Raw genomic sequence first — 27,018 nt, 5'->3', positions numbered from 1 at the left:
TGTACACATATATCTCTATTTTATATTAATTTTAAAGTCTACTTTGTTATAAGATATTTTAATTTATTTTCAAATGCATACGAAAGGAAGAGCACGATAAAAATTTGTTATGAATAAAACATATTACAAAGAAAGAAGTATTTCTTACCGATTTTAAAGAAATCAAAGAATCCGTATATACGAGAGTATAAGATGGCTCACTAAATCTAGGGCATTCGGTATACTTTCTATCGCCATCTCTCTTTCCTCGCAACAGCCGGCATTTTAAAATCTAACTTTATGTAAAGAGGCGAGGAGACGTTTTAAACCTGTTTTCAGCTCGTTAAATCCGCAGACCCGAACAAACGGCACGAATCCTCGACGGCGTGACAGCTAAATAAGCCTTCGCTACAGGTAGTACTTCCTTATTCCGTAATTCAATCGCGCAGAGATCGTCGCCGCCGAATGCGACGAATGCGACGGTATGCTGAATGACGTAAAATCAGAAATGCATAATCTCGTTCCGGCGGGGGTGGTCTTTAAGCGCGCTTGTGCCGCCGAGGTGGGTTCTTTGATCGTCGGCGTCCTTAGTACGGGAATCCACGAAGTCATTAGTTTCACGTCGGGAAACAAATTACGCGGGAATTATGAGACGAAAGTCGGGACTCCACGCCGCGACGATTAATCCTTCAAAATAACAGAGACGTACGAATCGCCGCGCGTGCTACATTGTGAGACTCGGATTTTAATTCCACGATTCCAGCTGTCTCGCGCTGAATTTTCGCCCTACTTGCATCGGCAATATACGCTCTGCCATGGAAAGCTCCGCGAAACTTTGAAAGGTTCGTTCAACATTCACCTAAAAGGATTCGAACTAGCCCTTTAAAGTCCGCGGCTTTTTAATAATATAAAAAGGCATAGGCCAATTTTACTTATTTAACTCTCGCCTCCTTTTTTTTAATTAATTAAGAATAAGAAGCAAAATCTTTTTTGTAATTACTCTTAAAATTTTATATAATTTTATTCAAATTGTACAATCTGATCGCATCCAAAAGTTGTACAATTTAATTACAAAAAATAGAGATTTATTACGGATATAAAAAATTTATTCATCATATATGGCGTGGTAAATATTGTTAGGAAACGTCACAGAAAATATTAAATTAAACGATACACATATAACTAGATTTTTTTAATTAATTAAGAATAAGAAGCAAAATCTTTTTTGTAATTATTCTTAAAATTTTATATAATTTTATTCAAATTGTACAATCTGATCGTATTCAAAAGTTGTACAATTTGATTACAAAAAAATAAAGATTTATTACGGATATAAAAAATTTATTCATCATATAATCTTATCTCTAGGAAAGGGAGTCGTTCTCTTCTCTGGGAGAGCTAAATTTTTTTTTCTTTACGATCAATAACTTTTATTGTCGAAACATCGGTGAACGTTTGTTGTTCAAGGACCAAAATTGAACAGCTTGGCAAATAAAGAGCAAAGAGTTCGCTCGTAAATTGCTCAAACCCGAAGAAATGCGTAAAATACTGCGACGAGTATGTTATCGGATGTTCGAGATTTACGACACGTCTCCCGTTTTATCCCTCGGGGCTGATCGGCGTTCCTTTTCCCGCTCACCGCGAAAACTCGCAATAGCCTCAGCCACTGGTGGTATCGAGCGAGAAGTGTTGGCGAACGTTAAACCGTTTCTCCTTCTCGGCATTTGTCACCCGGCGGCGGTTTATTTCATTGTCGCACGGATCGTGTTTAGTAAACCGACGCGAGAACTCGGCTCTACACACGAGGTGCACCGAAATCACGTCCATTACTATCGTCAGGAATTACGCGACAGACACACAAAGTTTTTCTCTCCGATAATACTCGCAAAAAGCTATTCTTTCTTCCCTCGAACGATTTACGCGTTTTCATAGACCTCGACCTCGATCTCGTGAAAAAAAAAACGCGAGCATTTGTTCTCGTTTAAATTAAACGGATTCCGATTTAATAATTCAAACGCTTTGCCGATCCGGATACTGTCTACGTCAATCAATTCGAATTGTCTGGGGGTGTAAAGCGATACCGTCGGTGGTGTATCGCCGTCACAGCAATTTGGAGGCGCCTCGTGCTGATCGTTACGATAATGAAACGCGCGGCCGGAATCCAAAAGGATTCGACGAGCTTGACGCTTTGTCGAGCCTATCGATACGAGGAGCAACATATTGCTCGACGATAATATCAGCACGAGGCCAGGCTTTATCATGCCACCCCCGACGGATAGCACGATGTCTCGTAATCTGCGGCACGAGTTGCTACCCACCGTAATTACTTTCCAGCGAATATTTCGCCGACAAGGGATGGTACTGCCCCTAAACGAAACGCTCTTAAAAGTCGCAGTTAATTGGGGCGGGAGAGAGAGAGAAGGAGAGGAAAACAAGAGCTTCGTTTTCAACGTCGAAACGAAATTCCCTTTTACATCCCTCACAGCTCGTCACGATGTCATGGCATTTATCTACATTTCTCTTCTGTCTCCCCGCCAAGGGTCGGCTGTTGCGAAAGGATTTAAAGCGTAATTTATATAAGGTAACTTTACGGTACACTTTACATAATGCACATTGCACGCTGAAATTGTTTTCCGCTAGGCTACAAGGTTATACATTTTTCACGAGAGGATTAACTCCGACTGCGAGTTTTTGTGAGCGGTTTTAAGTGCTTCTTTCATAATGTAATATTTAAGTTTCTAATTTGACGCTAAGTCAAATTTTTATTTATTTCATATGAAATTTTAATTTTTAAGAACCGTTAAAAATTCTCATTTCTTGATCGCAACTGCTAAAAAAAATGTATACAAATTAATATAATGCAACTGGAGATACTATGCTGAGTTATGTGTTATTTTTACTGATAATACAATGTGACATGTTGAAATATTCGTAATCTTGTTGTGAATCTCAGGAAATATATTCTCTATGATAATTACTTCCGTGGAACTTATCAAGAACAGAATTTTATAAAGTTTTATAAAAACTCATCGTCCTCTCGTTTGTTCGCGGCTTAATAGCATTTTTTTCCATTAGCTTGTCTCTCTGTGCCCTTTATGATTACATTTTCCATCCTGTGCACAAATAAGTACAAACGAGTGCCAACACGAGTTCATTTCCGGTTTCGACAGGTGCACAAGTCTGCTTTGCTTTTAGTTCATTCGCGATTCGCGAGAAATACAATTTCAAATCATATGACGACCTCAGGGTGAACGATAATTTTCCAATGCTAATTGATCCCGATACGTATTTACGGATGTTGTGCGAAAATTACGGGCGATATCGCATAAAGGTGCATTTTCTGTGTGAAGTATTCTTTTATCAGAATTCCATATTATAATGTAAAATTATTTCCACATGCATAATTTTATTAACATCAATAAATATATAGTATGCTCGTAAATATATAGTTTTTAGTATTATATAGTTGCTCGTAATATATAGTTTTTAGTATTATATAGTTTTTATATTAATGAAATTTATTTTAAAGATCGTAATTTTTTAATTAAAATAAAATACTGGTGATGATATTATCAAAAATTAATATAATTATTTTTGCAAGACTTTTTTTAAAATGTAAAAAAATAATATTTTTAAAATATTAGAACAGTACAAAATGCGCGCACCATTTATTTTTTAATATTATATATTTTTATAAAACATCACATATTATGTAATCTTGCTATTAAAATCTCACATAGTTACTAATACTAACTAACATTACTCCGAATTTTCATTTTCAAAATTTAATATTTATTCCTGTTCCTGATATTTCCTCCATGTGTAAAGCCCAACGAAAAGATGTATACCTTATATATAATTTTGTTATAAACATTGAAATTTTTATTGTTTGAGATAGCGATACAATAGCATGTGGCCTTGATACTTTGTTTACAATCATACAATGGATATTGTATACGTGCGCGCAACGCGTTATCATTCAACCACCGACCGCTCGTGCGGGTAGGTGGTGTTAAGTATCGCTCCGCATTTTCATATTTTCTTTTCGAATCGAAGTCGCGACGAATTCTAGATGATGTTCAGAACATCTTACGATGCATATTATAATAAACATTGATAGCTCGCGCAGTTATAAGTTTGTCGGATTTATACGTACGTATATCAAAAGACGACTTGTTTTATTTGAATATTCCGGACGGCGGGAACTGACTCGAACTGACTTCACTGATCAACGCTTATCTTTTGAAGCATAGTAATAATTTATTTTTGTAAACGATATTGTAACGACGGGTATTGCCTTAACATCACGGAAGAGCTGCGTATTCCGAAGGGCTTTCTTTAATGATCTAATTCGAGTATCTTCAATATAAATTCTCCTGGAATGGTGCTTCTCTGCTTTGAAATTCTCACCGATTTAAATGCAATTTGCATTTTGTAATTTGTATACGTATAGTTAGTTTATTGTATTAATTGTTTATTATAACAAATAAAATATATAAGATATATATCTCAAATAAATTGTAACGAGTCTATTAAGAGTGTGTTCGTTTTGGACGCTCATGCGCCATAAGCATCTTTTCACTTTTATTATTCATATTCACGTCAAAGGAAACTAAAACAATGTTTCCAGCGCGCAAACGTCCAAACAAATGTACACTAAATGAAAGAGCAAATGTATGACAACAGAAATTGAGAAAGTAAAATATAACAATTATGTTATTTAATGTTTCATTATCGAAAGATATGTTATAACGCTTCGTGGAAATTAAATTTGATTTGTAATGTGTGTTGAATTTCGTCTAGCCAAACTATTGTTGTTTTAATTAAGAGTTTACGTGCCGCGACTGGTACGTCACGTGTTTACGCGCGCTACCAATGTCTCATTGGCGTTTGTAGGGGTAGGTCGCAGTACGCATCGTTCCGTATTTTTCGCATTTCTTCAATGCTAAATGATACCAAATCGTGTTATATCTTATGAATGTAAATGTTTCTTAACGCACGTAATTAACGACTCATAAGCATATCAAAATGACGAATCTCTAACAAAGTATATACATATTTAATGTGATTTATTCCTTTGATATTCATGAATTTTTATAACGATTTTATAACGATAACCTCTCCAATGGGTACGGCCTTAATGTGGCAGAGGGGTTCAGTATTCCGAGGGATTCCTTTGGGTTCCCCAACGGAATCCCAAAGACGAAGAAGCTAACAGTACCCGTTGCACCGTTAGTAGTAACAATAATATTAACATTAGGTAATATTATTGTTATTAATAATGTACTAACACAGCATAGCTACGAGTCGTTCAATGGCTCTTATGTGGCAAGTTAATCGGTCGGTTTTTTTTAATCGACCGTCATTTTTCCGTCGCCGATTTTCAAGTGAATGAACGAACTGCAACCCGTTCGTCGCGCCGCACATCTACTTCGGGAGTGCCGTACAAGTGACCGGACTAAAAGACTTTTATTTAAAATTAGTCCGCGCGCGATTATAATAATTCGCGAGTGTTTTACGCGAGTGTCCTGTGCTGCGAGGACATCCGACGACCCGACATCTTGAGAGGAGGAGGAGGCCTAGGAAAGGCATCGAGCACCGGCGGAGCAACCTTGCGGTAAAAATATACATTTTCTTTCTCAACATAAAATTAATCAATTTCACATTTATTTGAATTAATAAATTTCGATAATTTAAAATTTATAATTTTTTTCGGGAAAGAAAAACAGTTTAAAATATTATACGCCTTTATTTCTACAAAGATTTTTATTGAAAATTATTTTATTATTTTAATGAATATTTAATTGAAAAACAAATATGTAGATTTAACATACGTAAAAGCTATTTTGTAAAATATCCATCATTTAGAGTGCTGTTATAATTTGAATGTTCTGTTTCTGTGTTACAGAATCATCGTAGCTACGTGGCAGATTCACTCCGCTGTTGCGCATCGGATCGGTAAGTGACACAATTTTTTTAATGGGGTTACAAATCTGTGAAACTTGTCTTAAATTATTTTTATATATTTATATTTATAAAAAAGTATTGCAGTTGAATCTTCACAGATTCGTTGCCCTAAAATGAACATAAACAATTTATATATATATATTTAATCCTGGAATATATATTTAATCCTGGTTTAATAATAAGATATTTATTGACATTTATTGATTATTATGTCAAAATGTATAGAGTTCATGAAAATAGAGTTCATTCCATGTCCATGTTTCATCATTTTATATTATCTTTCGCATTTCAATTGAAATGCCTATTGTTGTTTAAAAGTTATGAAATATTCTCGCAAGGAAATAAAAATAAAATAATTTAAATGTTTCAAAAATTAGATATATATGTATATAATACATAAAATAATATAAATAATTTAAAAATAATAATGAATTCGTTAAATTTTCTTTGGAAACACATTAATATATGGAGTTGATTAAATTCATTTAATTTTCGATTTTCTTAAATAAATATTTAACAATAATAGAAATGGCATGAAACCACGTAAACATTTATATTAATAGTTTTCAAAAACATTAAATTTTCATTCAAATCTTTTTGATATATCTTTCTCAATAAAAATAGAAACAAAGATTACAAAAAATGCTTATATCTTATATTTATGTAATAAGAATATGTTTCTTATGTGTATTTTTTATTTATCTATCTCTCCTCTTTCTAAATTTTACCAGGATTAAATATCTAAATCAATACATAATAGTCACATACATATAGTATATGTACATATATTCAGAAACTTTTTAATAATATATCATAAATATAACATATTAATAAACACAATTATGAAATCTCCGCAATAACAGCCGCTCATGAAGTGACTGCAGCGAGAGAACTAATCGGCATAACGGAAAACCGACAACAATAATTTCGATATATTGTAGTGTATCAAATATATTAATGTGTTCGAATGTATTAACATGCCTCTTTTAGAAATGGATCGATATAGTAAAAATTTTCTTCTTCTACTATGTTTTTGATTGAAACGTGTATTTATAACGCATGTAAAATTTTCGAAAGAGATTAGCATTAACTTTTCTCGTAAAACAGATTAATTCATATGTCGTAAGTAAATAAATACGCTTTATATTCATACGCTTATATTCCTTCGTGAAAGAAAGGAGGAGCTGACTTTTTGGAAGCGACTCCTTCAACAATATAAGAACACATTTGTCACCGTCGTCGACATAGTTACACGTTTATTCCGGGTGTGAGTATATCATGTTAACCATCATGTCAGAAAGAGTTATATCTCGATTTTCTCGTGACGCTAGTTTTTCACTTTGCAATTCCGTTTACACGACTAAAGCGGTACTTGGCATGATGATACAGTGAAAAATGAAGTTGCTGAAGAGCTCGGTGAACATAAAACGAACAATTTCTTCAGCGGTGGAAGCGAAACTGAAATAAATTCTCGAGTGTCGAAATCACGCCTCAAAGTAAATGACATTTAATTTCTCACGGCTTATCTCAAGCATATCGATTCTCAGACGATTCGAATCGCATTTAATATTTATCCGTACAGAAATTACGACCCTACGATTTTTCTTCAAATATTTCGAGATCGATTATACCAATATTTTTACTTAATTCCAGATTATGATGGAATCATTAAACCTTGTTGTCTTTTTAAATATAAATTTTCTTCGTAATTTTAATGCGATTAAAACAAGATATTTTTGGTTTGAACTTTAATATTCTTTTTTTCGAGATCGATTTCGAACTTACATAATCTATTATTGGAACTAATGTTCTGAATTTTGGGTTACTATCGTACACTGCTTATATTATCTCATGCGTGAATTCAGAGCTTGCTGGATTACTAGTAGTTGTTCTCTACCGAGGATCGTGCTTGTTGTTCTCGCTGCTGGTCCAGAATCGATTTCCGGGAGTTCTTGTCGACGAATTCACGCGTCACGTCGACAACACACTCGCTGATATCTCATCATCGCAAACTGATTCCACGGAGTTAATAGGTAGGATCATTTTGTACCCCCAAAGGGGGAAATTCAATCAACGCTTCTCAGCTCTGACGTTAAATCTGACGAAGGAGCAGCAAACGTTCTCCGATTTCTCCCCAAGGACTTACGTTAGATTATCATCATCGCTGTAATTATCTTTCGTGTTGAGAAAGTCATGTATCAATGTTGCACGTGACGCAATCGTCATCGTGGCGTTGTTGGATTATTATTGTTATTATTTCAGACCGGGGCTTTTTCAATATCGCGAAATTTATTATCACACGATCGAATAATCGAAATCCGATTTTATGTCCATCTGCTTGTCGCGCGGCGAGCGGGACGATAGATTAGGATATGAGAGATTTTCGTGGTTTTAAACGCAAATTGAAATTTCCGTTATGCTCATCACGAACACGCCGGGCGATCATTGTGTCGTGGTGGCGTGGGTGCGAATATATACGGCCGCATAATTCAAGCATCTCGTTACACGCGCTCGCTCGTGTATTATGCCGATACGCGAATTGATTTTCAATATCTGGCGTGCGAAGCCGCGGCTAAGCCAAACCTTCGCACACAGGCCGGAATTACGAATCTTAATGTATCATCTCACATGTATCACATCCTATCTATTTCTATATATTTTCTATATATCGCTTTGCGCTACCGCTACTTTCCGAATCGAAGTTTGCATGGAAACGACCGTCCTCGTTTCGAGAGGATCGCCGAAGATTCCCGAAGAAGTTAGCATAATCGAAATCATATATATTTCTCCGTGCATGTATTATTGAACCCCTGGAAGAATCTTCTACAACGCGATAGTAACATAAATGGAAAATTATTTTTATCAATCTTCAAGAAGATTTAATATAAAGTTTCCCTTTGAGATGATCTCGCGGAAGGACAAATGTTATAAAATATGTCATAATGTTTTACGGGAGTTATGTATCATCGCATGTAATTTTAACAGACTCGGATATTTATATCGCGGAATGTTCACAAAACGCAATTATCTGCTGACGATTTCAATCATCCCTCTGCGGTTACCCTGTGACAGGGCAGGAATTGTTTCCGTCATGTATGACGCGAACGTGCATTCCTGCCATTTTCAGAAAAGCGCGATCGCGAAAGACACTAACCTGGGAAGAAACACGGCAGGTTTACACAGAGAGAGATGGTAGACAGTAAAGTAATACAACCGGGCTTGTTGACTATACTCGAGCTCTTTCAAATAATTGAACGTTACACTCACTGTAATCCCACGAACAAATTGGACGTCGAAAGAAATCGTTGCACAGAAAGTAACGGAGCGGGCTTGTTACGTACGCCATAAATAACGAAGAATGTCGGAAACAAGAACTTTACGTGACGCGTTTTCTCTCCCGGTCTCGGGATCGCCTCCAAAAGGATCGTATCGAAAATCGTCCTATGGGGATTTTCATGAATCCCTGCGCGCTTTACGTTCTCCTCGAAAGCCGATGATTAATTGTCAAATTCATAATAAATAAGACATCGATTGCGTCTCTCTGGCGACATATATTTACCTTATGGATGATCACGAGGCGGAGTTAAATGGAAAAACTAGAGAGAGACGAAGTCGGCTGAATGATGCTATTTGGGGCTCTCGGTGCCTTGCCCATCAAACATGTTATCCTTTGAAAGTCCCTTTTCGTTTTATTTTCGATGGCATGGCACAACTGGACCGGTTGTTATTGAAAGTTCAATCAATCAATAACTTCGTTGAGAGAGCGATTCAAGACCGGAAAAGCACAGCGTGGGCGTTCGCAAGTATTCCTTCTCACTTTAAGCAGCCCTTCTATTGGTTTTTCAAAAGTAATGCGCGGATGGAATATAACTTATCAACTCGCTAATTAGAAACACTAATGCAAAACAAAACGTACTTTGATAAAAAAAGCAATATAATTCTTTTAATTTAAATAAATAAATATATATATATATATATATATATATGTACACATTTTTTTACATATATAATATATTGACGCAAATGTATTTTAAATATAAATTTCTATTCATTATAATTTATCTAATGGATATTCTACTTTTACGGGTAATGAGAAGATATCGGGTTTCTGTTTTTACAATGCTTCATTTAAATGCGAAACAAAGTAATTTATTACATGGAGGAGTTCGAAATGATCGCATGAAAAGAGAAAAGAGAACAAAAGGAAAAGAACAGATGCTGTTATGTGAATCTAAAAACTTAATTGTAGCGTGCCGTGAAGCGAGAAAGCAGGTTTCGGATAAGTGAAAAATGTCGACGTCTGGTCAGACGGTGAAAATGGAATTATGGATTATTACGGAATTATTTGTGTTCGCAACGAAGACTCTTAGAAAAAAAAATTTTCCTCAATCCAAGCACGTGTTATGAATGTGTTATTGATCTAACGTGACATCGATTAGATAATGAGAAGATATTATAAGGAAATATGAGGAGGACGTAACATTGTTATAGGCCATTGTTAAGAGATAAAGTTAGAGCACGGATTCATAATATCGCAAAGTCTGTTAGGGTGGATTTTAAATTTACCACGGTACCTTCTTGGATATTTCTAGATGTTACAGTAAATTATCTAAATGAACATCTGTCTCCTAAGGGTGAAAGAAGTTAATCTAAACTTCGTGCACGGCATTGATGATGGAGGCGACACTTGCGAATCCATGATTCGCTTTTCAATCAAGCAAATCTGATCAATGTAAAGTATGAAGATATTTATTTTACAATTATACAACGATACAATCGAATTACAATAATTTAATTATAATTATTAAATTTTTAATTCTAATAATTATACATTTCCTGTATTTTCTACATATTCAGATTGAGTAAAAAGTTGATTTTTTCTTTATTAATAAAAGGAAATGTAAAACAATATGAAAAAGGTAATCTTTTTACTAATCTAAAATATGATGTTTGCAATAATCGTTTGCAATGACTATGAATTGTTTGATTACATAATTACATGGCTGCCGTTTGTTCCATATATGAGTATCAGGCACGAGGGCGACTGAATATTAATTTAATCGATAATAAAATTCAAATATTAATTTAATCGAAGCAACTGCGGCGGATGTTTTAATTAAAATCAATCTCACAGTATACGCTGGATAAATAGTCTTGTATGTCCTTTCGAAACGATTCTTATCACTTCGGTAGCTTCGGGCAATCATTCCGAAGCAAATGCCTTCTCTCAAAGATTGATTGAATCCAGTCTTTGGCTCGAATTCCAGTCAAGGAGAACGTCATTCGTCACTCAATACTGTACATCGATAAGACCAAACTAAAAGGAACCACTATTAAGATTTATCGTTTTCTCTCGCAAGACGTTATTTCAATGTCGAATATTTCTCACACAGATCTTTGTCTTATTAACATATAGAAATCTGTGACAAATATATTGTGATTAAAAGCATTCATCTGATATACAGAATTATTTCTTACTATTTTATCAATTATCTTCTACATTTCAGAATTAATCTTTCCCGTGGTATTCAAAAAACCATGGCATTGAAAAAAACCGCTTTGAAAAATTTATTAGAAAGCACTTTGTTGCGTTTGAATTCAATGCAATTTGAATTTTTACATACGTAAATTTTGATATTTTAATATGTCATTTTTTTTTCTTTTGAAAAAGCGATTTGTTTTAATCTTTCTTTCAATATATAAGAGCGGAAAGTATAAAAAAATATATCTGGAAATATCAACTAATATATGTTTAATAACCGAGTAATTCAGAATGTTATAAATATTTTATTGACATTCCCATTTCCCTGTAGAATTCAAATGTTTCTTTAAATTCTAGTTTGTTTGATAAGCTCGTCGATTTTCATTCGAGTACGGTACAAACGTAAAGTAATGCATCGGATATATAACGAGATACGACATGATGGAAAAATGTATGAATAAATATCGACGAGTTTTGATGAGTTCAGCTACGATTTTTGCGTTTAAGTACAAAGTTACACGGAATATTGATAGATTTTTTTCCAATCTTTCGAGTAGCAGAGATAAATTCGGTCGTAAATGTAACCATCGTCGAAATTGGCTGAATAGTAATTCCAAACAGTATTTCCGAAATTCCGCACGTCTTTTTCGTCATATCCGATAGGTTTATATCGCGTTGGCTCGCTGAATACTTCGAAACTCGGCAGAATGACGTGCGGCTGACGTTGTATTTCCGACCCAAGCAAGTGGAGATCTCTTTGCATTTGGGAAATTGCATCGTATACCAAGCATCGCGAATATTTACACTCTCTTGGACAAGTTTGCTGTGAAAATGCAGCGAAATATTATAGCTGCTTTGCATGCTTGACGCTGAATTTTTGTATCGTTGAGAACAACTGAAGCATGAAAGAAGTATTTTTTCCGGATAAGCGCGTTATTAAGTTATATGTACTTTCTGTATCTTTAAGCTATATACTTACTATATCCTCTTGGAATTTTATTTGGTATTTTCTTTCACGTGCTTTAAGTATAGTTATATTTTCAGCGTCACGTATTAAAAGTTTGTGATAAATAATCGTTCCTTGTGGGATCACAAGTAGACTCCAAAGTACAAAAGTTCGACTCAAACTACAAAAAAGTCTATCACTAAAAAAACAAAAAGGCTTTGGCGCTCCCTTCATAACGAAACTTTCTTACTGATTTTATATCGAACTTTCGGTCGATTGTCGATCATCGAATTTGTTTCCGACTATTTTTTTTTTCGAATGGCAGTTACCGAAACAATGTCTCGGTGAAATTTCTCTCCTGAGAAATTGGATCCGTCTCGGCATCCCATCCCTTTTCTGCGCATTTATCTTATGGGACTTTATTTTCCAAAGCCAAGCCCTTCCTTTCTTCTCGAAGAATGAGATAATTCACCGATGACACACCCACAAAAACCTGGCTGAAATTTTCGACGCGTCCAATCTCGGTCTTCTCGCGACCTACATTTTACTTGATTGCCGTCGATTGCAAGATGTTCTTGTAACTTCATATTTTAAACACAAAAATCACATTATTTGAGAAATATCATTAATCAAATTAATTTTTCTTACTTTTCTGAGAATGAATATTTTTATATAAATTTGTCTGTTTCTCAACTAAAATTAAAAACTTAATTAAAAAAATAATTATTTTAAGTAAAATATATAGATTTGAAATAAAACTATTTTGTTATTCATTAATAAGATTGCATTTTTTCAATTTTTTACGAAGATATTTGTCAAGTCCAATATCCATTGATCCAGTAAGCCTAACATCATGATCATGTTTTGATGAAAATTCTACATCGGTCACTAAATCATGGCGACATACATAAAGCAAGGAATTTTTTTATTAGATATATATAATAGCGTAGAAGGTAAAGATTAAATAACATAATGACGTGAAATTTGTTTAATAAAAATCCATTAAAATTTTTAATATATGTGCACGTTGTTTAAACCTTTTTGTTTTTGAAACTATTTCTTGCTAAACTTTTGATAATAGCCAAATATCATATATTTTGCATGAACAAAAAATAAAAATAATTAATTGTGATTAATTAGAATTGTTTAACAGGAACTCGGATTGTAATCTATATAATATGATTCAATATAAAGACTATAATATAAAATACATTGCAAATAAGCTTTAAGATAATAAAATATTATATATTTAAATAATAATACCTAACCCGAACGTATAATACGTTGCTAACGTCGTTTCATTAATGCTCGTGCTTCATTAATACGCGAAGGATTGCATTACCAGCGAGATCAAACTACGTTATTTCCATCTCACCCTCCGTACAGGAATATATACGATGCGTTAACTGCAACAGCACAGAGTGCAAATGTTCCCACAAGAGATTTCGATCTTCCTACCTATCCCAATGGCCACATGCAAAATTCCGTTTTCTGAACAGATACGTTATTTAATGATGAACGAGAGCTACCGCGCGGACGCGGAGATCAAATTATCGTAATCGTGGATTCTGCCGAGATACGCATTACTCTTGCAAGAAGCGGATTTCTCCCGCGGGAAAGTTATCTGAAATTTTTCTCTTGCTTTTCGGTCTAACGGATTTTTAATAACATGCGCGCGCAAAGAAACTTTTTACGGTTTGGTGATCAGTGTCACTTGGGACAAAAGATTATCCTTGATTTCAAATAAAAGTTACATATGTGTTATCATTCCAACTTGTGCTTTTAAACTGTCATTACAACAAAAGTTGTCGCATCTACATCGATAAAAAGTTCTTCTTGCTTAAGTGAGCATTTTTATTCCCTCTTCTGAAATCGTAAGGCAGTATCTAATATGAACGAATACATTTAAATTCACTTCATATAGCATTACCTAAATGAATAAATTTATTTAAATTTACCTAAAATGAGAATACTTAATGTGAATAACTTATTCAAATATATCTAAAATAAGAGCATCTAATAAATTTAAATTCCTGAGTATGTGCATTATGACAGTTTGGATTATATTAATTCTTTAGGTACATCACTGTATTCACTTTTTAGAGACAGAAGCGAATTTATCAACCCTTATATGTGTTTACGCAACCGAAAATCAGAAGCATCAAGCAAACTCGAGTGTAAGCGAGAGAAGCACTGCGGTATACGTTGCGGTGGATACGTTTAGGTATGATCCTTCGTCAACGATGCAGTATCGGCAGCGACAGGAATTCGGTCAGGGAATTCGAAGGATCCCGAGACAGAAGGGCGTATGTTCGCGCTAATTAGGCCATTTACAGGCTCGTTTGTCATAGGGTATGATCGCGCTTACCGTGACATCACAGGGACGATTGGCGAACGATCACGAACCACGTTGACAGCTGAGGTCGGCTTTCCTAACAGGTTGACCTCTTATCCACGAGAATCTAATTACATAACGACCGGCTTCTTCGTCGTCGTCGTCGCCGGCGTCGATAAAAGCGAAAGAAGTCGAGTCGCCAAAGTGCCTGCCAAATGGAGGAAGGCCTCTCACGGCTTTACACCGTAAAATGTCATGGTGGCGCGCAGGTGGAGGAAAATGAGGGTCGGAGAACTTTAACCATTTAACTATCAACTGCTGGCAAGAGTCTAATACACGTTTGACACCATCCCCATATTTGATAACGAAATTAACTGTTTTTCTAAGAACGTCTTTTCGCGATTTTATTTCTGCTTATATGACTCGTACAAAATGTACTCGGGTTTTCTCTTAGAAATCTACAGGCATTATATACAATATATTATATTATAAGAACCGTAACGAATTCCCGACTTCCAGAAGTTTGAAAGTTTTTACTGCGAACAAAATTATATTGCGTGGCTTCGAATGGGGAGTACCGTGAATAATATTCCTAAGCTTTCGAAGTCGTAGAATGATCCTTCAACGGTTTCTATTCGCGAACGAGTTTTATAGCTTGCACGCATCATAAAAGCTGAGCGAACATTTGCATATTAAAGGCTTTTATTTGGCTCACTGCAAACCATATTAAATTTTAACACCAGAAAAGCTTTGTGAAAAATTATGCGAATTTTTTTCTGTACATCAGAATAAATTAAATTTTTTTATACACTACCTCTTGCCTTAAACGTAACAGTTGATAATAGATACCAAAGCACTCCCTTTTTTATTATCGCGCATTAGTAAATGTACAATAATTTAATTTACATATGTTTTACATATGTCCAACAGACATGGAACAATTATAATAATGCATCAAGATTTAAAAACATTTAATCCACGAGAGATTTAAAGATATAATTTTCCCAATATATGCCATGAAACATGCGAAAAAACTAATTAACATTAACGTAAAGTGTAAAGAGAGAATTCGTATAATTTCTCATTTTCGGAATCATAATTTTGCGACGAGGAAAACGGAAGCCTCAAGTTGTTTTTAATTACTCAGAATGTTTTCGATCGAATACTTGGAAAGCACTTTCTCCCTGTAATTGCAATATGTTTTCGATCGCACGTAAGTAATCCTTTGAGCTCCGGAGAAGAATAGAAAGAAATCAGCGTTTCTCTCGCGGATGGACAAAAATACTTTAAATAAATTAACCGCGTGCTCGGGGTGGATGGAGGTCGGCTGCATTGATCGATATGCCAACGTCTCCTTGCAGGCGGTGCACCTGAGGTCATACACCAGCCAGGTGAGGGGGGTTCACCTGCATCCTCGTGCTATGTGCGGCAGCGTTTTGTTTTGCAGTAGGCGGGTAGTTCACCCTCAGAGCCGTGTTTCGACGTGCACTCTAGGTTTTTTTTTATAGCGTTAAGGCTGCTGGGCGGAAGCATAAATCACTTCTTATTTCATGGCGTTTTTCCCCGCAGGAAAAGCGTGAGTGTAAGCACAGTTCCGGAATTTATTTCTTCCACTCGGACAGCTTCCGCGAAACTTCGTTTCTCAAATCGCGAGCTTCGGCAATGCCTCGAATAGGCAATGCGCGCGTCAACTTGCCGGGTTCGATAAAAGAGAATTAGCATAGTCATTGGTTTTTGTTTTCATGCGTGTCGATGGCGTGTAGCGCATAGGCCCGACGTGTGTAAAAAAGAATTACGTTTCCGTTGCGTCAATCAAATCCATTTGCACGTTACGCTGTAACATCAACTTCATCGACCACTATGTGTACCATTTTGTGTATCGATGTCAATCTATGGTGGCGGCACGAAACGTAACAGAAGTAAATTGAAAAGACAGGCCGATCGTATCGCATCACGGCACCTTTCTCCATCGAAATGAAGATAAAATTGAAAATTTTTTGTCAAATAGAAATCTTTGTCAAGAGAATTCAAAAGTTCTGGATGGTGCCATTGGTTTTTATTTAAAAAGAGAATTCTCTCTTTCTCTTTTTTATCATCTCAAAATTAAATTTTATCTAAATTATCTTATATTAATATCGGTAGATTGCTAACTTCAAATGATAATTATTTCTATTTCTTATAAATATAAATTCCATTAGATTCTAATTTTATTATTAATTTTATTAATTCACACATAAACAAAGAACAATAATATTATTATATTCTTAGAACATTTTTTCTAATTTTTTTCTAATTATGAGATATAAACAAAAATGAGTTTTAGTTTTCGCTATTTTGTTTCGTTTATGAAACGCATGTTGTTATCTTTCTCATTAATCTTAAATTTATATTTTACTTCCCATTTTCCTCGAATGTTTATCATGTTATCGCTCACAAAAACGTGTATACATATGATATGTAAATTATGTGAATGTTCATAATGAATTGAGCTTGGCTTCATAAGGGCTTGCTAAGCCAAAATAACCACGTATCAGTCATCCCATAGGATTTTTTACAATCATGCAGACCCGATCTCGTATCTCGTCCGTATATCTGTAATCGAGACATCACATATAACACGAACTTATTTTGCCACCCGAGCGACAGATTCATCCTCTACCTGGGTCCCCTTGTGTTTGCATAATCGCAATGTAAACTTTACACTCGAAACTTCCGTCCTTATTAAGTCGGGAACTTCGCTCGGCAACTGGATGCGAAGACAAGATCGTCTCGACGGTCGCTCGTTCGGAAGCGCGATGATGAAATCCGACGTCGACGAGAAATACACGGCATTAACAAATTCCCCTTTGTGCTTTATAATTTGTATTTTACTGCACACGCGGAGAATTGAAGTCCCCTATCGTACGATTTTTATTATCGCGAGTAGGATTTTCATTTGTGTACAGACGCGTGGCGGATGTGCGTGGACTATCGATTAATTTGCGGTTGTGTGGGCGCGTGTGTGTAAATGCAATATAACGCGAGCGTATGATACCACCCGGAAACGATAAACGGATTTTCGCGAGAATTTATAAATGTAATTGCAAAATTGACACGGCGTGATGCTAACGATTATATCAAGTCAATTCTTTAAGACAAATAATAATAAGATTCTAATATCGATAATACATTTACCTAAAATAAATTAGTGTCGAATTAGCACCACGTTTTCTGACAGATAAATTAGGGACAAATTAGTAGCGCGTTTTTTTTTTCAAATAAATGAGTTACCACGCGTTAATTAAGACCTGCAAGTATATCTCGTAAAATTCTTTTTTTTTTTATTCGCGATACATGCCGCGCATAGTACAATAATGTCCGAGAGATTTATAATCCCGCCTAACCATGAAAACTGCACATGAACGGCTTGTTCTATGTTTTTTATGGTGTGTGCTATACTCCATACACTGTTTATTTCTCTATTATCTCGGATGCTCGGAGAAATACCGACCGTTGTTTGTTGTACGCATTTATATCAGATTAAATTTTTAGCTGTGGGCAGAGCAAGCATGCATGCCAGTTTTACATTTGCCGATTTTGCGTGTCAAGAGCGGGGCGTGGATCCCGCGAAATTCTCGCGGAATTTGAAACTCGAATTTGCTGATTAACCATTCTCGATCTCGATACGGGCGTCTCCCGCTTCCGCGGTTTGACGAAATTTTCGCGAAGGTTAGAGAGGAAATAAAAAAATAAAACGTTCAGGCGAGCGGCTTTCGGCCGCGACGACTGATTTGCAGTTTTACAAGTGCGGTTAGAGAGGCTTTGGGCACCGTCGTAAATGCGAGGCTGAGGCTCGTTAATTCAGTTCACCGAGCGGAGTTAAAGTGGCAAACTCTGGCCTTCGACGATACGGGAGAGCTAGATCTCGGCAGAAGCATAATTATAACTGTTCCGCGACGTGCTACACGAGGTAGAGGGAGCAGTGCTCATTAATATTTCTCCCCGCTGGGAGTAAGTATGTGAAGTAACTGTGAGTGGTACGTGCGTTACGTACCGCCGGTTAATTGTTAAACTCCATTATTCGATTCTCACGCCGATGTCGCACGATCTCGCACGTTTCTTTTTGTTCGAGTTTAATTAGAGGCATTCGCTTGTCTCAATGAATACACTGCGAATCACGAATACACGGCGAATACCACACAAATAATATTGCGGATATACGTTTCCGGCCAACAATCCGCGAAACATTTTATTCATTCGCATCTAATTAGAGATTTCAATTTATCTTCATGAATATTCGACAGGTGAAAAGTGCCACGGCCAACTTTCCAACCTAAATGCCAATATGGCATTTCGAGTTGCTTAAAAAAAAAAAAAAAAGAGAGAGAGATAATATTTTTCGCGCAAGATCTCGGAGTGAATCGGAAAAATCAAATCGCTTTTTCGATCATTTATTTATCAGATTTATTATTTATTTAATTTTTATTTACGATTTATTCAAATATAGTTTGCAAAAGAAACTAAACGTATATCCCTGTCGAGATTTTTATTAAAAAAATCTATTTGTTATTAAATCAAAGATAAAAAATTTGTTATTTTTATTTAAATAATTTTATTTATTAAATATTTCTTTGATGCATTGCGTATTGACATTGGCGAAGCATTGTGATTATCATCTCGTGGTATTCAACGTCTATCATTACTAAGGGTATATGCATCCATATCGTAGCAAGTTTACAGGGATGATTAATATGCTAGCATATGGAGCACACGTAGCTAGTCAGTTTTGGATACATATCGTGCCATGCTGAACAAATAGGAGGAGGAAGATGAAATGCTACAGTTCCAAAGGAGTTTACCCAGACAAATCATGTCTTTTCGCTTTGACGTCACGTGGCTCTCAAATGTCACATAGAATCTGTTACAGACTATTATATATCGAACAAATCGATGCCCACTCCGTCGCTCCGTCATCAATGATGAATGAAAAAGGAATAGATTAGATTATTAATTAATTATTTTATGTATACGTGTGTATTCGAAATTTATCCCTATTATTATATTATTATTATTTTATATAATTTATTTGTTATTATGATATTTCATTCAAGTATCGCATAATTAATTACATTTTGTTTAATTGACATTTTTCTTAGTATTTGATATATAAACTTGTTAAACTTAATTTGGTTTACAATATTAAAATTAAGAGAATACTCGGTCAAGCAAGTATTACTTAGCTTATTCTTTTATTCTCGATCATCTAACGTAACCAACGTCGATGCGCAAGGCATGCAAAGGATCTTTCCATAATCGCGCACGAATCCATAGGAACTCGTTACACATGCATACTTCACATCGCAATCGTTGCTCTGCAATCTTTTCCCTCCGTATGGAATGTTGCAAATTCAAGCCTGTCATCCTTGTGAATCGCAATTCAAATTCCTATCAAATAGCGCATCTTCAGATAAAGCGGAATGATCAATTTGCTGGTTTGTTCTTGAGAAAAAGTAATATATGTATATTTTCAAAATTGATTGCTCGATTGAATAATTTATACGGAACGTAAGGAATTTGTGCGAATCTGTCTTTTAAATATCCATCGAGAATGAAATCTATGTTCAATAAAAAGCTATTGTGCGCGTCATGAAAATATTACGATCGGTGAACAAATTGGTGAAATATGACAGAGGGATACCTACCGATAGCGGAGATAAAAAGCTTTTTATGCATCCCCACTTTCAATAATTTATAAGCGAGCGAGATCATTCTAGAGAAATAGGTCGTATAGAAAACATTGCAGCGATAGATTTTTTATGGGGTAAGTAGATTGGCACTACGATGAGGAATAACGCAGTAATACGATATCGCAAACATCGCGACCTACTTTGCCAGAACACCTACCAATTGCACGATAAAAATTCAAGGAAGAAATATCAACGGTAAATGTAAAAGATAGATGTAAGAAAATATTTCTATTCTTGTATAAAAAAAAAAACATCAGAGGTTTGAAAAATATTTTTAATTTATGGAAAATTAGAAAATTTCCGCCGCTGCCTTTATATTCATATTCAATTCCATTCTATTTTTGAAATTTTAACAAATTGATAAAAATTCTATCTATTTCCGAAAATATCTAGAGTGTTTAATATACGGTTCAAACAAAAATTCTAACTATTGTTACCCGAAATAATAAAAATGAAAAGGGAGCCTACTCTTTCTGTCTTCCTTTCATTTTCCAGTCCGATTGTTTAAAAAGAATAAACTGTCATTGTCGAGAGAATAACTTTCAAGTCTCGCGATAAAAAAAGTTTCAAAGTTACTTCGGTAAAGTTTGTCTCTAGGTAATAACATTGCTCGAATGAATTTAAAATACATGATCGTTGACATAAAATACGATAGGTTGGTTCTTAAGTTTGGCCAAGAGTTTGATCGACGGTAATGATATTTTAAAGTATATTTGGCGTGCCGATATCGACCACCGGCGAGACTTTATCCTGTGCAGACGACGGCGACGGTAATATGGAGCAATTCGTGTGCTCATTATATCCACCTAAATTCTCCTATTGATCCAACGGATTTGCCATGCTAAAAATAACAGTTCGCCGACTCGATAACGAAGTCCTCGTTATCAATTATCTAGTCGCGCGTCTCCGCGGAATCTCGCGCATCCGGATACGCGGGTTTATTGCCCGCGGCGCTAAATCGAGTATATGACATTCTCGAATGTTAATGAGACCGGCTTCGGTAACGAAGTAACGTCGCTTGCATAATTCAGTGCTCGTTCACGAGGCGGAAATTCAGCTCGAGCATTCAGAGTTACGTCTTTGCGTTCGGTCTTTGCGCCGCGACCGCGTCCGCTTTTAAAATCCCCATACTTTGTATGAGCGTGGAATTTAATAGTCTTACTGAAATTTTCACTGAACGAGGGGATGAAGAGAGATAGAGGAGAGGGGAGGGGGGAAGAGAAGAAAGTAAGGAAGCGTCTTAGAGCTTCAAGTTCCAATAAAAGACGCTCGTAAAATGCTTCCTTCCCTCGGTAATAAATCCCTTGGTATGAACTCACCCTCGTGACTGGAGATACGCGATTTCGAGGTTTGTCTATAAAGACCCGCCAAAGGACAGACTATTAAGATATTAAATCGTGTTTGATTATAACCCTGGCATTATAAGCTCGGGAAGAATAATGTCGTGAAATGAAAATCGTAATTTTTTACAAAGACACTATTAAGGATACTTTCGGACTTTATATTATATTCGTTCTATTGATAAGTGAAATAAATGATGACTTAATAAGACAATAGCAAGTAATGAAAGGTAGAAATATAAAAAAATAACAATGGTACTACATAAAAACATTAAATAAGAATTAAAAATCGTATAATAAATTAAATTAATTTTAGAAAAATGATTACGTAATTTAAATTAGATATATAATAATAAAGTAGCAGACCAAATAAGGATTCATAATCCGATTCACGATATTGACTATGTAATTTATGTGAAGTGCTCTTTTCATGTCAAAAAGGATATTGACAGAAGCCTTTCCATTCCATTTCATCAAATTCGATTATGCAAATGCTTATATACGATTTAAAGATCGATTGATATATAGGATACCTGGATTCAAACTTTTAACTCCATTTACATTTTAAGTCACTATAGATTCAATCCTGTTATAAAACACCGAAAACTTTTTCAAAAGACTTTGATTTGTATTTTATTCTTTTACTTTTATAATCTTTCCATTTTAAGCCAATTTTTGTCACGAAACTCTTATCACATAAATCACAATAACAAGATTACCATTCGTTGCCGAGAGGAACCGCGCTATCAGTTTATAGGCGTAATTATTTTTCCACAAAGATATATATCTTAAGCATCTTCCCCTCAATTTCTAACTTTAGCTTCGATTACGTGGATGCTTATCTACGATTTAGTGGGTATATATTTCCCCTTCTTCCGAGATTTAGCCAAATAAAAGGAACCACCCGGGAAAATTCGCACTCTTATAAAAAGTAAATCAGGACTGGGGTGAATTTCTAAGACGAGATATTCGACCCGGGGGTGTCATTGTCCCGAGACGTCCTCTATAAAAAAGCGATGTCGAATGATAATTTCAATCCCCTTCGAGAATCGCTTGGATGTTAAGTAGATTTAAGCAATAAATCATGCGGCTAGAACTTTGTTCGCTTACGCATCATTCTGAAGACTCGGGAGGGATGTAGAACGGGGAGACGTTCGTGAGACCGACAAAGATGAGCGGGTTATTCGCGAAAGTGCGATGTCACATGAGAAGATTGAAACTCGTGCGACGGGGGAACTTGCCCTGCCTGTTGCCCTGAAACTTCACCGAGTTGCAAACTCGGCGCGCCTATTCTTCGGCGAGGCAGAAGTTCGCGTTCCGTTTTTTGTCGCAAATAGATTGGAGGTGCATTAAAGAATCACGAAAGCGAGCGGGCAGTTCGCTTAAAAGCTACCTCTCGGGAAGCTCCCGAGACTTTTCTCTTAAAAAATTGCGTTAATTATAAAATAATCTCGTAAATTGTGGGTCCCTTATGGGAAAGTGATATTTCCGGTCGCGTGAATCTAAGTCCGAAATGGCAACAAATCTCGTGTTTCTAATTTTCTATGCAATCACACAAATATTTTCTTTTTTCTAGAAAAAAAGACAGATATCACTATGCGGCTGTGTTCCGCTGTATATTACCAGCGTACAACGTGTTTTCGAGACTAAAATTGCTTTCGCGTACGGATAAACACCTCTCTTTGTCGCGCGATCGTGGGGAAACAAAACGTGAGCGAAATATTTCGATATCGAAAACATTTTGTCACGGGGGATTTGCCGAGAGCTACAAAACCCGACGAGGCTTAATGAACCAAAAGCCAGGCTGTTCCCGAAAAGCTCATCCGCCCTTTATCCTCGGCCATTCTCTGTCAATTACACATTGGATCGTAGGCGTTGCGTAGCCGCGCTGGTTGCGATGCAACCAGACGGCCGGCGCATATATTTGTAAGTGACACGCTATTAAATCGGGGCATCCGCCCCACCGTGTGTGGGGGCGTGAATGTGTGTGCAAACGAGCCGAGCAACGGTAGTGCGACCCACACCGCACACCGGTCGTATACGGAATCTCGCCTTAGCACGCGCGTCATCCATTCGGTTGCGAATGCGACGTCCGGCCGGAGCCAAGCCACGCTTGTGCTCGATGCACACTTGCATTGGACGGAGTCGTAGTTGCCAAGGCTCCGAGACGCGTCCCGGTCACCTCGCAATTCCGGTCACACATTCCCCCGCGCTTAATAACGAGAGTGCTCGACGCTCGGCCACGAATCCGTATCGCCCAACAGAGCGGAGAGAACGCACGCTCGCAATCGAGCTGATAATTAACGTTAATTGATATTTAAATGCATATTTCCGCGAGTAGACCAATATTCAAGTTCGATTTTATCTCGCTGTGATATTTGAGCGTCACGGAATTTTATTCGAGTTAGCGTTGCGTGTTTTGACGCAAGTTTAACAATAAAAACAGTACGTCGTTGAAATATTCTTCCAACGAAGCATTCGCGCTACTTGGGCAGTATTTCCTAGTTTCTTGTAAACATGACTGAAGCACCGCGACGTTTACGATGCACTCGGCGCGGCAGCCCGTCGCGAGAAAAATTCGGCGGAATCATGTTTGTCGATCATTGCTTTTTCACCGGTGCCAGGCAACATGTAAAAACAGCGCAAAAATGTTATCAAGCTCCGTGCTTTCGCAGGCAGAGGATATCTCTCATTTTATGCGACCTGTTATCTGTTCGCATTACGCGTCTCCTCCTATATCGCTGGAACGTGTTTCGCTTTGCCGAAAGCACCGAGTGGCGCAAAAAGCACAGCCAGAGATACGAGACGATGGGTCGCGCGACGACAAACGTCGATCGAACGGGAAAAGCTCGATCGTTTCTCCGCAAGCGCCGGATTCGCCGCGCCTCGCGTTTATTTCACATACGCGTATTCATCTTCGGTTTTGTCGCGCGGTTCCGCAGTGCGTGACAAAGTCAAGGGTTGTTGCTGCATCGGGAAAGCCAAGAGTCCGTCCCAGGTACGAGAAACCGTGCTCTGGACTTGCGAGGTGTGTGTGTGTGTGTGTGTGTGTGTGTGTGTGTGTGTGTGTGTGTGTGTGTGTGTATGGCAAATTGCACGCTAGATTAGTATATCGACCAATGCCAGCCATTGATCGACGCCTAGGCCACGGGACACGGCCTACGCGCACTAGATAAAGCTATATGCATTATGCATGCATACTGGATGCACACACACACACACACATACCTGGACATACGCACGCACACATACGCAGATACACAGATCCTCAGAGACGATAGCGATACGTTTCGCGAAGGCTTAAATTGCGCAAATTTCAAATGAGAACGTACGGCGCGGGGCTGAGACCTAGGTTTTCTCCGGCCTCTTCGACAAACGAAATTCATCGACGTGCTTTACGACAAACCATTTCCATAATTTCGTTTCCGTCAAATGTCAAAATTTTCGCGCCCCGTAACCATATGTTACAAGATCAAATCTTTTCCGTGCGAAAAATTTCTCTCTGAAATAAGTATTATTGAAAAATTGGATTCTTTATGAAAGAGAGAGTAATCTTTTTCCTTTTATCTAAAAGGAAAAAGATTACTTTTTAAGTGAAAGAATACTGAACTTAATAACGATCGCTTTAACTGGCAAAAATGATTTTGAGACTTTAATAATACTTTACATTTCCTTCTTGTATTAAATGTAAATAAATCTTCTGCGTTTATTATAATGAAAACCTCATTTTTTCTATTATACACAGCAATTCTATTATACACTTCATTTAACATATTTAAATAAAACAAGTTCAACGTTTGTTGAAAGTTTCCTTGAAAGTTCTCTATTGACAGATTTAGTTTTCTCCGCAACATCATGAGGCCACACTTAGTTTAAGTGTAATGATATTTTTAGAACCGTCATTGCTTTGAACGACGTCGTTAACATCGCCAGCGAGCGTAACGTACATATTTTCCAAACTCTCGTCTCGGTCTCAGTTTCCAATACTTTCCATCCGCGTACCTTGCCATTTTGATAATCGATATATCGATAACCTGTCAATCTGGATAAAAATGCAGGCCAATTTTACCTGATGACACCGAAAAACATTGTTTGCCTCTAAACGTGCGACATGAATTTTTCTGAAAATGATGATATACCTCTTGCAGATACATAAAAAAATTAAAATCTCTTCAAGTGTTAACATTTCATAGCGGCAAATGTAAATTATTTTACTTAGAACGATCGTTTTTGCCGCGAGGTTTAAAAAGAGCCGACAAAGTTAACCGCGCGAGACCCGACTTCATAATGGCGCGATTGCCATGCAAATTTCACGAACAACCTTTTTGATAGTTCAATCACAAGGTGCCCCGCACGCAATTGCACGTGCACCATGTTGTACCAACAATAAACGATCCTCGTTGTTCGCAAGTGCGTCCGGTTCTAGACTGGCGTCGGATTTCGCTGACGGTCGACAGCGGCGTTCTGGATGAAAATCGGGATGTTTGGTTGTCAGGGACGTGAGGTCGATCTCGTGATTAGTACTTGTTTGCGAAACAAATGGTGCGTCCTACAAATTAGATGCAGCGATATGATATAACGTATCAATAGGATTATTCCGGCCGACCGATATCCGCAATGCGTCCATAATTGTTAAAATAAGCGCTAATAAGGTTAATCGCGCGTTTATCCGCAAACTTAATTATTTATCCCCAGGACAATTAAGACAGAGTTATACACGCGGATTATGTTTTGATCGGATTGAGAAGTATGTTTGCATCGCGCACGCGTTGAAATATATATCTTCGTTGAACTATGATTATTATAGAATAATATTTGGTTACATTACATAACGTTCGTACTATGTGTGTAAAATAAATACACACGTGGAGGAATACAAAACTTTTTAGTTTACAAGTTCTTTCGATTTTTATAATATATTAAAAGTATTTTTCTCTGTAAAGATTATATGGGATTTCGTGTACGTCACAAAGATGCATCGCTACAAGATGCAAAAACTCGACACAATGGAAAAGCTTTTTTCTAGTTTCGCGTAGGTGTGACTGATGAAATTTTATAAACCTCGTCACAGGTCCGTAATAACACTCCGAAAATGTGAATATTTTTGCACTTATTAAAACGGAAGATTGTGAAAAGAATTTTTGTGAAAATGGCCATGAGAAAATCGCATTAAAGATTAATATCGGAAAGATCAAGCAGATAAAGGAAATATTGCATTATTTAAAATTTACAACAAAAATATT

The 27,018-nt window shown here is 36.6% G+C and overlaps 2 protein-coding genes across 9 annotated transcripts in view; one reads left to right on the top strand and one right to left on the bottom strand.

Moving 5' to 3' along the window:
• Dop1 (dopamine receptor, D1) overlaps positions 1-27,018 on the bottom strand; it is an 80,949-nt gene that overhangs the window by 12,652 nt on the left and 41,279 nt on the right. The window lies entirely within an intron of this gene.
• The window catches only part of LOC105432457 (uncharacterized), a 116,288-nt gene continuing 94,570 nt past the window's right edge, over positions 5,301-27,018 (top strand). Inside the window, exons 1-2 of one of the 2 annotated variants that reach the window (XM_089081335.1) lie at positions 5,301-5,596; positions 5,888-5,937. The gene's annotated coding sequence lies outside the window, so the exon portion shown is untranslated. Of the gene's footprint in view, positions 5,938-27,018 lie in introns of both variants that reach the window. The other variant, XM_089081322.1, reaches the window with a different exon arrangement.

This window comes from Pogonomyrmex barbatus, unplaced genomic scaffold (genome assembly GCF_055798465.1).
Source record: "Pogonomyrmex barbatus isolate J1 unplaced genomic scaffold, ASM5579846v1 scaffold1, whole genome shotgun sequence".
Classification (NCBI taxonomy): domain Eukaryota; kingdom Metazoa; phylum Arthropoda; class Insecta; order Hymenoptera; family Formicidae; genus Pogonomyrmex; species Pogonomyrmex barbatus.
The sequence above is the reverse complement of the archived record's forward strand: the minus strand, read 5'-3'. Positions and strand labels throughout refer to the sequence as shown.